Here is a 10,313-nt window from a genome sequence, read left to right on the forward strand (position 1 = left end):
TGTTGAACTATTTCACATTTTACTATTAAAGAAATTGAAGCATAGAAAAAGCAAATAACTTGCCTTGAGTCAAACACATAGTCAGTGGGGGCGGGGTGGGGGAGAACAGGTGAAAAAAGGAGGGAAAGAAAATTACAACTAAATACACTGAAGCTTGAGGGTTCAGCTAGCAAAGAAAGTTAAAAAGGCATCTCTTGACTAGGTTGCTTATTCCTTAAAATGCGTCCTTGATTTTGTCCATAATTATATTGCCCAGGATGTACTAAACAGGTGAAGATCAGTTTCTTAGATCCCAGGTTCTTCTGAAAGTTTCACCTAACCTGACCCTCTACTGTCCATGGAAGCTGCCACATTTATGGGAAAAGATTGTGCAAGTGTTTTATATCTGCCCCATATCTTAAGATATTCTGTTGATAGCAAAACTTTAGCCTCTGATTTTGCTCTAAAACTTACCTGTTGCTTAGGGTACCCCTAGCTGGAAGAGGATTCTCCAGCTGCCTGAGGCTCGCTTGGCAAAACCATTTCTACTCACATGAAGACTTTTATTTCCTGAGTTGCTCCAAAACTCCTCCCCATACCAGACCACAGAGAGTTTCACAGATTGGTAAACAGGGTTGTTCCCTGGGGCTGCCAAGATTGAGGTGGTCTCTCCAGGATTGTGAAATCAAGCCCTAGATTCTCATGTCTGAAAAATGAGATAATATTGAGGAGGATATTAGCAAAAAGTGCATGTGTGTGTGTGTGTGTGTGTGTGTGTGTGTGTGTGTGTATTTGGAGGGGAGGATTCAGAGGCTGGTCAGTATTCAATCACATTCTCTTAGGGCCATCTCGGGCACCTCACTCTTCCATGCCCTGAAATGAACAATAGTTGCCTTTATTTTTCTCAAAATACAGCAAAACTAATAAAACTCTCCCAAAGAAATATGGTTCTAAAGTTGAAATGATTCTCTAATGAATAAATTTTTCTTCATAATTCACCTGTATTTTTCAGTTTTCAATATCAAACTAATCATGCTCTGTGCAAAAGAAAAGCAAAAAGCCCTTCAGGGAGTCATTAATAAATGCAGGAGGCAATGAATATTCCAAAATATCCAATTATCATCATTAGAAAATGTTACTGTCTTTACCTGCCTCTGAATAACAATAATAGTATCATAAGTAGCATTAATAATAGTGATAATAACATCTAATATTAATTCTGAGCATTATCAGTTGTATAATTTTATCACATTTTATCACATTTGCTTTGCACTTCACCATTATAATCCTCATGACCTTAATACTCCTTTGAAAAGAGGATCACACTGGGAATTGGCCCAGTAAGAATTTAACTGTAGAAATTACTTAGGATAGAAATAACAGGGCAGGGACTCCTCACTGCCCCATGTGGCTCTGGACTTCCTGCATCCTGGAGGACACCAGGACTTGGTAAGGGAGAAATGCTCATAGAGAATGAGATCATGTACTAAGCTCTCAGTCCCTGAACATATATCTACATGATAATCCTGGACTAATTTAATATCAGTGCAGATTACTCTTCTAATACTATAGACTCTAAAAGTATTGAGTTCCTTAACTCAGATGAAATTCACCTCTGATTCATAATCATTCTTTTAATGCTTTTGAAGTAGTTAAAATGTGAAATTGCTCTACTTTCAATAGCTTAACCTCCTCTTTAACCTTACTCCAGTGCTCACTATAAATGTGTCATCTTGCAGCTCAGTTTTGCTCTTATTTGTAATTTTCTTCTATATTGACAAATAGGGTTTTTTGAGTAATTGAACCACTATAATTTCATTCCAGTTCCTCAGGTAACAGCTTTTTGCTGTTGTTTTTGTTGCTTATACAGTTTGATCGTTTACATCCCACATGGATTCTGATTTTCTGTCATAAACTGCCAGTATGAGTATAAAACTAAACAATTGATACCATCTTTTTTTTTATTTTAACATAAAAACGAAAGTGTCCGACTCTTGCGGACTGTAGCCTGCCAGGCTCCTCTGTCCATGGGATTCTCCAGGCAAGAATACTGGAGTGGATCCAGGGGATCTTTCCGACCCAGGAATCAAGGCCAGTCTCCTGCATTGCAGGCATGTTCTTTACCGACTGAGCTCTGAGGGAAGCCCTATTTTTTTTAACATATTCAAAGCCAAAAATGCAGAGGAGATTGAATATACAATAAATCAGACTCTATCATCCTATATATTTAGAGATTCTATCTTTAATTAGTTTACTTTCCCTTGATTGGATACTAACCCCATTTCTATCAAAAGTCCTCCTCTCTTAGCTACTTCTTTTTAATTAATTAGTTAATTTAATGGAAGTATGCTTGATCTATAATAGTACATTATTTTCAGGTGTACAGCATAATAATTCAGTGTTTTTGCAGATTGCACTCCATTTTAAGTTACTAAAAGATAATGATTATAGTTCCCTCTGCTATACAATATGTCCTTGTTGCTTATCTCTTAGCTACTTCTTGAAATACATCCACACCCATCCTTTCCTTCTTATCATTTCAGTAAATTGCCCCTTCCCAGGTTCAATAGTAACCCCACTCACCACTCCCAGTAGAGTGATACTCTCTCTCTCTCTCTCTTTTTGTCGTTGTTCAGTTGGTCAGTTATGTCCTTTTCTTCGTGACTCCATGGACTGAAGCATGCCAGTCTTCCCTGTCCTTCACCATCTCCCAGAGTTTGCTCAAACTTACGTCCATTGAATCGGTGATGCCATCCAAACATCTCATCCTCTGTCCTCCCCTTCTCCTCTTGCCTTCAATCTTTCCCAGCCTCGGGCTCTTTTCTAGATGCTGGGTCTCTCTCTCTCTCTCTCCATATATATTATATATTCAACTTCATATATAAGCAGAGTCCTTTCAATCTACATCTCTGATACTGAGCCTTATGATGAGTTCCAGATAATATGTTATCTGCCTGGTGGCCATTGGGGGAGTGGAAAACTTTTCCCTTCTTCCCTCCTAGATTCTTTCACTGGCCTAATAATTAAATTGACATAAAACAAATTAAGAAGAGAAAAACATATTAATCTGCATGTATAGGAGTTCATAAAATAATATGAGACTCAAAGAATTGACCAAAGCAGGCAAACTTTGTACCTTTTAGACAAGGATACAATGCATTTGTGAAGAATTGACAATACAGAGGGCATTTGGGCTTGAGTTAGTAAATTAGTGAAGAAGTAACAAGGTTTAGGAAAATATAACCATCCAATAAATCATAAGTCCCAATGATTTGACCTCTTAAATATTTATATTATTGCTCTTTTGTTCCCATATGTAACAATATTATACAATTACAGAGTCCCTATTTTTGCTATGTGGACTTCCTCAGTAACATTTTAAGTTTCTTATTCACATAAAAATAAATCACTTTGCTTCTTCTTTTTTTTCCCTGTTCCTTCTTTCTTTTAGCTTTGAATGAGAAATCACTTTCTCTTATGTCTTGTCAGCTTCTTTAGGAAATATTAGTCTAATAATATTTAGCACTAAGCAAATTTGAATTAGACAGATCTCTTATTGCCTCTAATTAAATGATTTAATTGCCACATAAATTTGATATTTATGAAAGCCATATGACAAATCATAATCATGAACAGCCAAAAGTACATTTGAAACAATTTGTAAGCCTGTATAATACATCTTGTCTATCCTTAAGCAGTTTTCATACTGTCAAGATAATTTTCAGCATTCATGAGTGTATTTTTCCCAAAACATATTCTTTCTTATTGACTTATTCTTAATATGTTTCCGAGGCATTTCAAAACTGGATTATTATAATGTGTCAAATACAGCTCCTTCAGATCATAACCCAGGGCTAATATATATTGTATGATCAGGGTTGATCAAGAAATATTTGTTGTAGAGAAAAATGGCAGGATGGAAGGATAGAAGAAAGAAGAAAGGAAAGAAGCAGAAAACCCAGGAAAGAAGATATTATAATGAAAAAAAATGGGAGAAAAGACAGGGAGGATCTAAGAAAAGAAGAATGAGCCTCACATAGGTACATTTTAAAGAACTGAAACTGCCAAATGTTAATATAAGAGTTTACAGTTTTAGGATGTTTTTTAAATTTATGGAGTTTCCCTGGTGGCTCAGATGGTAAAGAATCTGCCTGCAATACAGGAGACCTGGGTTTGATCCCTGGGTTGAGAAGATCCCTGGAGAAGGGAATGGCAACCCACTCCAGTATTCTTGCCTGGAGAATTCCATGGACAGAGGAGCCTGGCAAGATATGGTTCATAGGGTCACAAAGAGTCGGACATGACTGTATAACTAACACTTTAAAATTATACTGAAAATCACTTTCTTTTGTACAATTCTATGAGTTTTGTGTCAAAACTCATAGTCATGTAACCACCACCCTAATCCAGATACAGAGAAGTTTATCAACCCAAAGCCCATTCTCATGCTGTAGTCAACCCCCCTGTAGTCAACCTCTTCACTCATCAAAAGACCTAAGGCAACTACTAATCTGTTGTCTAACTTAATAATTTTGGCTCATTATACAGTAACTAATCTTTCAATTCTTTACTTAACATAATGCATTTGATATTTATCCTGTTATTGTTGTACACTATTCCTTTGTATGGATGTCCACTCTGTGGATATATGTGATACTCTGTTTACCCATTCAGCAGTTGAAAGAACTTTAGGTAAAGTTGCTGTAAGCTTTCAAGTATAGGGTTTTATATGTTCATGTTTCATTTATTAGTTAAATACCTAGAAGTGAATTGCCCAGTCATATGTTAAGTATATGTTTAACTTCCTAAGAAAATACCAAATTATTTTTCATTGTATTTGTGCTATGTAGCATTTCCACTGTATGAACAATCTAGCTGTTTTGTATTCTGACCTCAAATTATCTTCTTATCATTTTAACAGATATACAGTGGCATCTCATCATGGTGATTTTAATTTGTATCTCTGCAATGACTAACATGTAATGTTGAGCTTCTTATTTGCCATGCATACCTCTTCTTTGGTGAGGTGTCTGTTCAAGTTTTTGTCCATATTTCTTATTGGGTTACTATTTTTTCTTTTTTTTCAGTTTTATTTATTTATTTTTACTTTACAATATTGTACTGGTATTGTTAAACATACAATGTTTTTATTTGAATACACATTCTGGATTAAAAAAACCTTTGTTTATATGGTTAGTAATATTTTCTCAGTCTGTGTCTTGCCTTTTCATTCTATTAACAATGTCTTTCATCAAACATTAAAAAAAAATCTTTTGATGAAATCTAATTTATCTTTCTTATCCTTTTATATGTTATGTTTTTGGTGTCTAAGAATTATTTGCATATCAAAAATTCTCAAAGATATTCTCATATGTTCTCTTCGAAATGTTTTATAGTGTCATGATTTGCTTTTAGGTTTATGTGGTTTTTTGTTCAAGAATAATCTGGACCTACTTATGTACATTTATTTCTAGATACTGATTTATGCATCTATCCCCTTGCAAAGTCCTTATCCTCTTGATTAGTGTAGCTTTCTCAGAAGTCTAAAAGTCAGTCATTGTGGGCCTTTGAAATTTGCTCATCTTTTTCAAAATTATCTGTATTAGTTCCTTTGACTTTTCTTATATATTTTAGAATCAGCTAGTCTATATCTACAAAAAAGCATTGCAGGAATTTTGATTGAAGTGGCATTAAATCTTTAGAACAATTTGGGTAGAACTGACATCTTAATAATAAGTCACAATTCATTCTCTCCATTTTTAGATCATCTTTGATTTCTTTTAGTGACGCTTTATAGTTTTGGGCATAATAATCTTGCACAAATTGTGTTAGATATATACCCAAATGACTCATTTTGATGCTCTTTTAAATGGTACTTTAAAAAATTTCCAATTTTCAATTATCCATTGCTAGGGTATAGATATATCACTGATTTTTGTATATTGACCTTGTTTCCTACGATCTTGCCAAGCTCACCTTTAAATTCTAAGAGCATTTTGTAGATTTCATGGAACTTTCTGCATAGACTCTTATACTATTTGTGGACAGTTCTATTTCTTTCATTCCAATCTATATCAGTATATCTCCTTCTTTTTTTTTTTTTTTTTTTGTTCTTTTTCTCCTTTCACTGACTAAGACTTCTGCTACAATGTTGTATAAGAGTGTTGAAAGACAGGCTCTTGCCTTTTTTTCCTAATTTCAAAGAGAAAGCATAAGTCTTTCATCATTAAGAAAGATGTTACAGGAAGCTTTCTGCAGATGTCCTTTATGTAATTAGGAAAGTTCCCGTTGTATTCCTAACATCCTGGGAACTTTTTCCATGAATGTATGTTGGATTCAACGTGTCATTGCTGGCTTTGAAGATGGAGGAGACTACATGCAGTGATCTAGGATATGATAGTGATCCCCAACCAATAGCTAACAATAAGTTGGGTAGCATGCAGACTGAGTCTGGTTTGCCCTCTCCATCATGAAGCTCTCTTAGCTTAAGAGAAGCTCTTTTATAGGCAGAAATATTGAACTCCATTGCCATATATATTTCAGGGAATATTAGCTAGTAGGGAACTAGAAAAATTACGTATATTGTATACCAACACATTTGCTCAGTCTTGTATTGGTGTATACTAAATCTAAGGATGTACAATAAAACTTGGAGTGGATCATTCCTCTCAGTGCTATGTTTCTAAAATAACATTGGCAGTGGGCAAAAATGACATTTACTGAATCTTTCTATTTTTTTTTTTTAACAATTTTCTACTCACATCTTCAAGTTGCTTCACAAATTGGAAATTTCCTTCCTGAGTTTCAGCTTAGGGAGTTTAGAGTGAACATTGTTTCAAAAGAAGAGAGAGTGGGATCCAGATTTCTTAGGCAACATGGTCTGTCATAGTCATATCCACTTTAACTCCATCGTTTTCCTTCTTCTGGTGTTATTCTTTCTTTCTCATTGTTCTTCTGGGGAATTTCACACAGGATATCCCTGAATGGAAGAGAGACTCTAAATTCCCAAGAAAGGTAATTGTAACTTCTTTTTCTTTTCCTTTCATTTTGAATTTGGCTTTTGTCCCTTTTCTTGAGGGTCTTTCACTCCTAGCATGCACAAGATGCAAGTTTTGTTTGTTACCTAACTGTGAATTCTCCTTTAAAATAATTTTCAACCATTTTGTCTGCACATCAGCATTTAAAAGCAAAGTGTCAGGCACTCAGACTTCCATTGTGAGTCACACTTTCCCTATCTGACGATGTGATATAACCAACCTGCCAACCAAAGCAGCAATTGTTCTCCCACCATCTTCCTCCCAGAGAGCAAAAAGCCATGTTGAAAGAAAAGGTGAAATCAATGTTCTAGAAAAGAAAGGCAGAACTGTACTTTATGTCCTTTCTTCTGCATTTTCATCTGGAAATATTTAATGACCCTGCCAAATTCCATAATTGGATTGTACTTTGCTATTAGTTAAGGAGATAGTTTGTAGTCAAAAGGAACATACGCTCCAAGGAGCAAATATTAAGCTACTTTATCTTTTATGAATACTTTTGCTAAATTGAAATGATTTGTTTTTCTGACTTGCAGTTATCTTGCTTAAAATGTTTGAATGATAAATTTTAGGTATGTCTTTCTATCATGATTTAGCAACTGCATTGCATTATCAGATCTATACTAGTCAAAAACAGTGAAAAACAAGATATACTAAACTTGTGGATTATCTAGTTATTTATATCTCTGTCCCATTGCACTGAGCAATTAAAAATAATAATCCTGTGTATAAATAGACTATACTATTTCTTTTTCATTAATACTAACTCCACTGTGTAGGTACCAATGGAATAAAAACAGAGCTTTGTGTTTTTGCAACTATATCATATGTTCATTTTGTTTGTTCAGTTTTGATTTATTTTTAGCAGATATGGTCAATATTTTTCAAAGTTCTTCATTTCATTTGTGTAAAACAAATTAACATTGGGTTGAACTTTGTTTTCAAAAGCTTTCTATGTAGCCATGTGTAACTTTACCTTTCGTCCATCAAATTGTTTAAGGCTTTTTAAAAGATATGTATATATAGAAAAAAATATGATCAAGAGTAACTACCAATCTCTTTAATGATAAAATCTTTATCTTTGAGTATCTATATGGAATATGTCATGAGCTGTTTCTTAAAGCGGTGACTAAAGTTCAGATATTTAATCCTGTAAATTTTCATTTTTCAGGAAAAAAGATGCATTTTAATGTATTTACTAGCCCTTTTAATACTGTAATACTCATATGAGGTATCAAAAGTAGTCAAAATCATAGAAACAGAAAGTAGAATGGTGGTTACCTGGAGTTTTAGGAGAGGAAAAAAGGAAGCTACTGTTTAATGGTTATAGAGTTTCAGATCCAGAAAACAAAATGTTATGGAAATCTATTTCACAACAATGGGAATATACTTAGTACCACTAAACTATACACTTAAAAGTGGTTAACATTGTAGGTTTCCTTGTATGTTTTCTATCAAAATAACAGATTTAGAAGTGAAATAAATATTAAAATAAATATAAGAAAAGTTAAATGTGTTATGTACTGTACAAGAAGTTCAAACCAAGATAAGGCTTTTAAAATCAGGAAGCTCACTGTTAGCTGGTAGGGGGTGGGGAAGACTGAGGAAATTTAATGTATGAAGTTAAATTTAATTTAATAGTGTGTGTATGTTAATCCCCAAACTCCTAATTTATCTCTCCTGCAACCTTTTTCCCTTTGGTAAATATAATTTTTTTTCTGTCTCTGAGTCTGTTACTGTTTTGTAAATAAATTAATTTGTATTCTTTTTATTTTTTTTTAGATTCCACATACATGTGGTACCTTCTGATAATCTTAAATGGTCTTCCTATTTCCACTTTTGCCTGCTAAATCCATTCCTACTCTACATGGCAGGTAGATGTAACTTTTTAAAATCACAAATCATATCTTTACATTTCTCTACTTTGAAAACACCCAAGGGCATTTCCTTGGACTTCAAACAAAAACTTAGTCTTGCCTCACTGCTTGAGAACTTGCCTGAAACATGCTTTGCCCATATCAGCACATGGCTATTTCATTCTCAATATTTAGATTCCAGTTTAAATACAACCTTCAGAAATATCACCCTTTCTATAGTATTCAGCCACTCTCCATTCATTATCCCATGATCATTTTCTGTTTGTTTTATAGACCTTAGATAGAGCCATCTGGAATTGTCTGAATTGTTATTCATTTATTGTCTATCACTCTCCCCGCTCGAAGATCTGTGAAACAAGCAACCTGACTACTCTTATTTACTCCCTTGTTTACTACTGTAGCCTATAAAAATATCTGGTATATATCTGGTGCTCATAACTCACCTTTGAGAGAAAGCCACTTTGGACAACAAAGAGGGAAGATTGGAGACCTGACAATGATGGGCACATACAGCACATAATAGGAGTTATGCATATTCTGGACACTTCACTAACTTACATACAAACTCTTTTTACTGATGAGGAAACTAAAGCTTAGAGATGTGAAGTGGCTTGTCCTGTATTATAGGTAGAAAGTAGCAAAGCAGGGATTTTTACCTAGACAGGTCTAAATATGAAAGTCATAATGCCGTATTGTGGGCTCCTGAAATATGATAGCAGATGACAGACATGTTGATCTGAAATAAAGAAGTATCTACGAATGGTTTAATTCTGTCCCTTCCTCCAACCTATTAGGTCAGATTCACTTGTCACATTAGAAAATAGTTATCCTGAACATTAGGAAGACCAGAGCACAGAGATATGGGACCATTTCTATGGTTTAAAGATGAGACAAGACAACCCTGATCCGAAAGGCATGAAAGTATAGGGAATGGTACATTGAATTGAACAGGGAACCTACAACAGGACTGGCTATGGGACTGTGGGTGTTCTGAGGAGGTAAAACTGACTTTATCAAGGTCCTAGTTCCAAACCCCAGGGATTAAAAAAAACTTCAGTTGGAAAGTTTGAGGGCAGCCTCCAGGTCCAATAGATCACACCAACTGGAATTTTCTGGAAGAAAATGAGAGGAAGGATGAAGCAACTTGAGTCCAGGGTACTTAGTTGTACCCTGGGGATAAAGACATTAATGCACAATCTCTTCAAGAGAAGTAAAAGTAACAGGAATGAGCCAGTATAAACCCACAAGCTGGAATCTGGTTACCCAGGTCTGCCTTAGAGATTATAGGAACAAAAACATCCGTAAAAGTCTTCAGGTAGGGGAGGAGCAGTGGGTGGCATGACACACACTAGGTTCTTTACAGAGATTTGGGCTAATGATGTCCAAGGTGTGAAGGAAAAGCCACAAGCTGGTGTGGGGAGTG

The sequence above is a fragment of the Odocoileus virginianus genome, unplaced genomic scaffold (assembly GCF_023699985.2).
Source record: "Odocoileus virginianus isolate 20LAN1187 ecotype Illinois unplaced genomic scaffold, Ovbor_1.2 Unplaced_Contig_30, whole genome shotgun sequence".
In the NCBI taxonomy this organism is placed as follows: domain Eukaryota; kingdom Metazoa; phylum Chordata; class Mammalia; order Artiodactyla; family Cervidae; genus Odocoileus; species Odocoileus virginianus.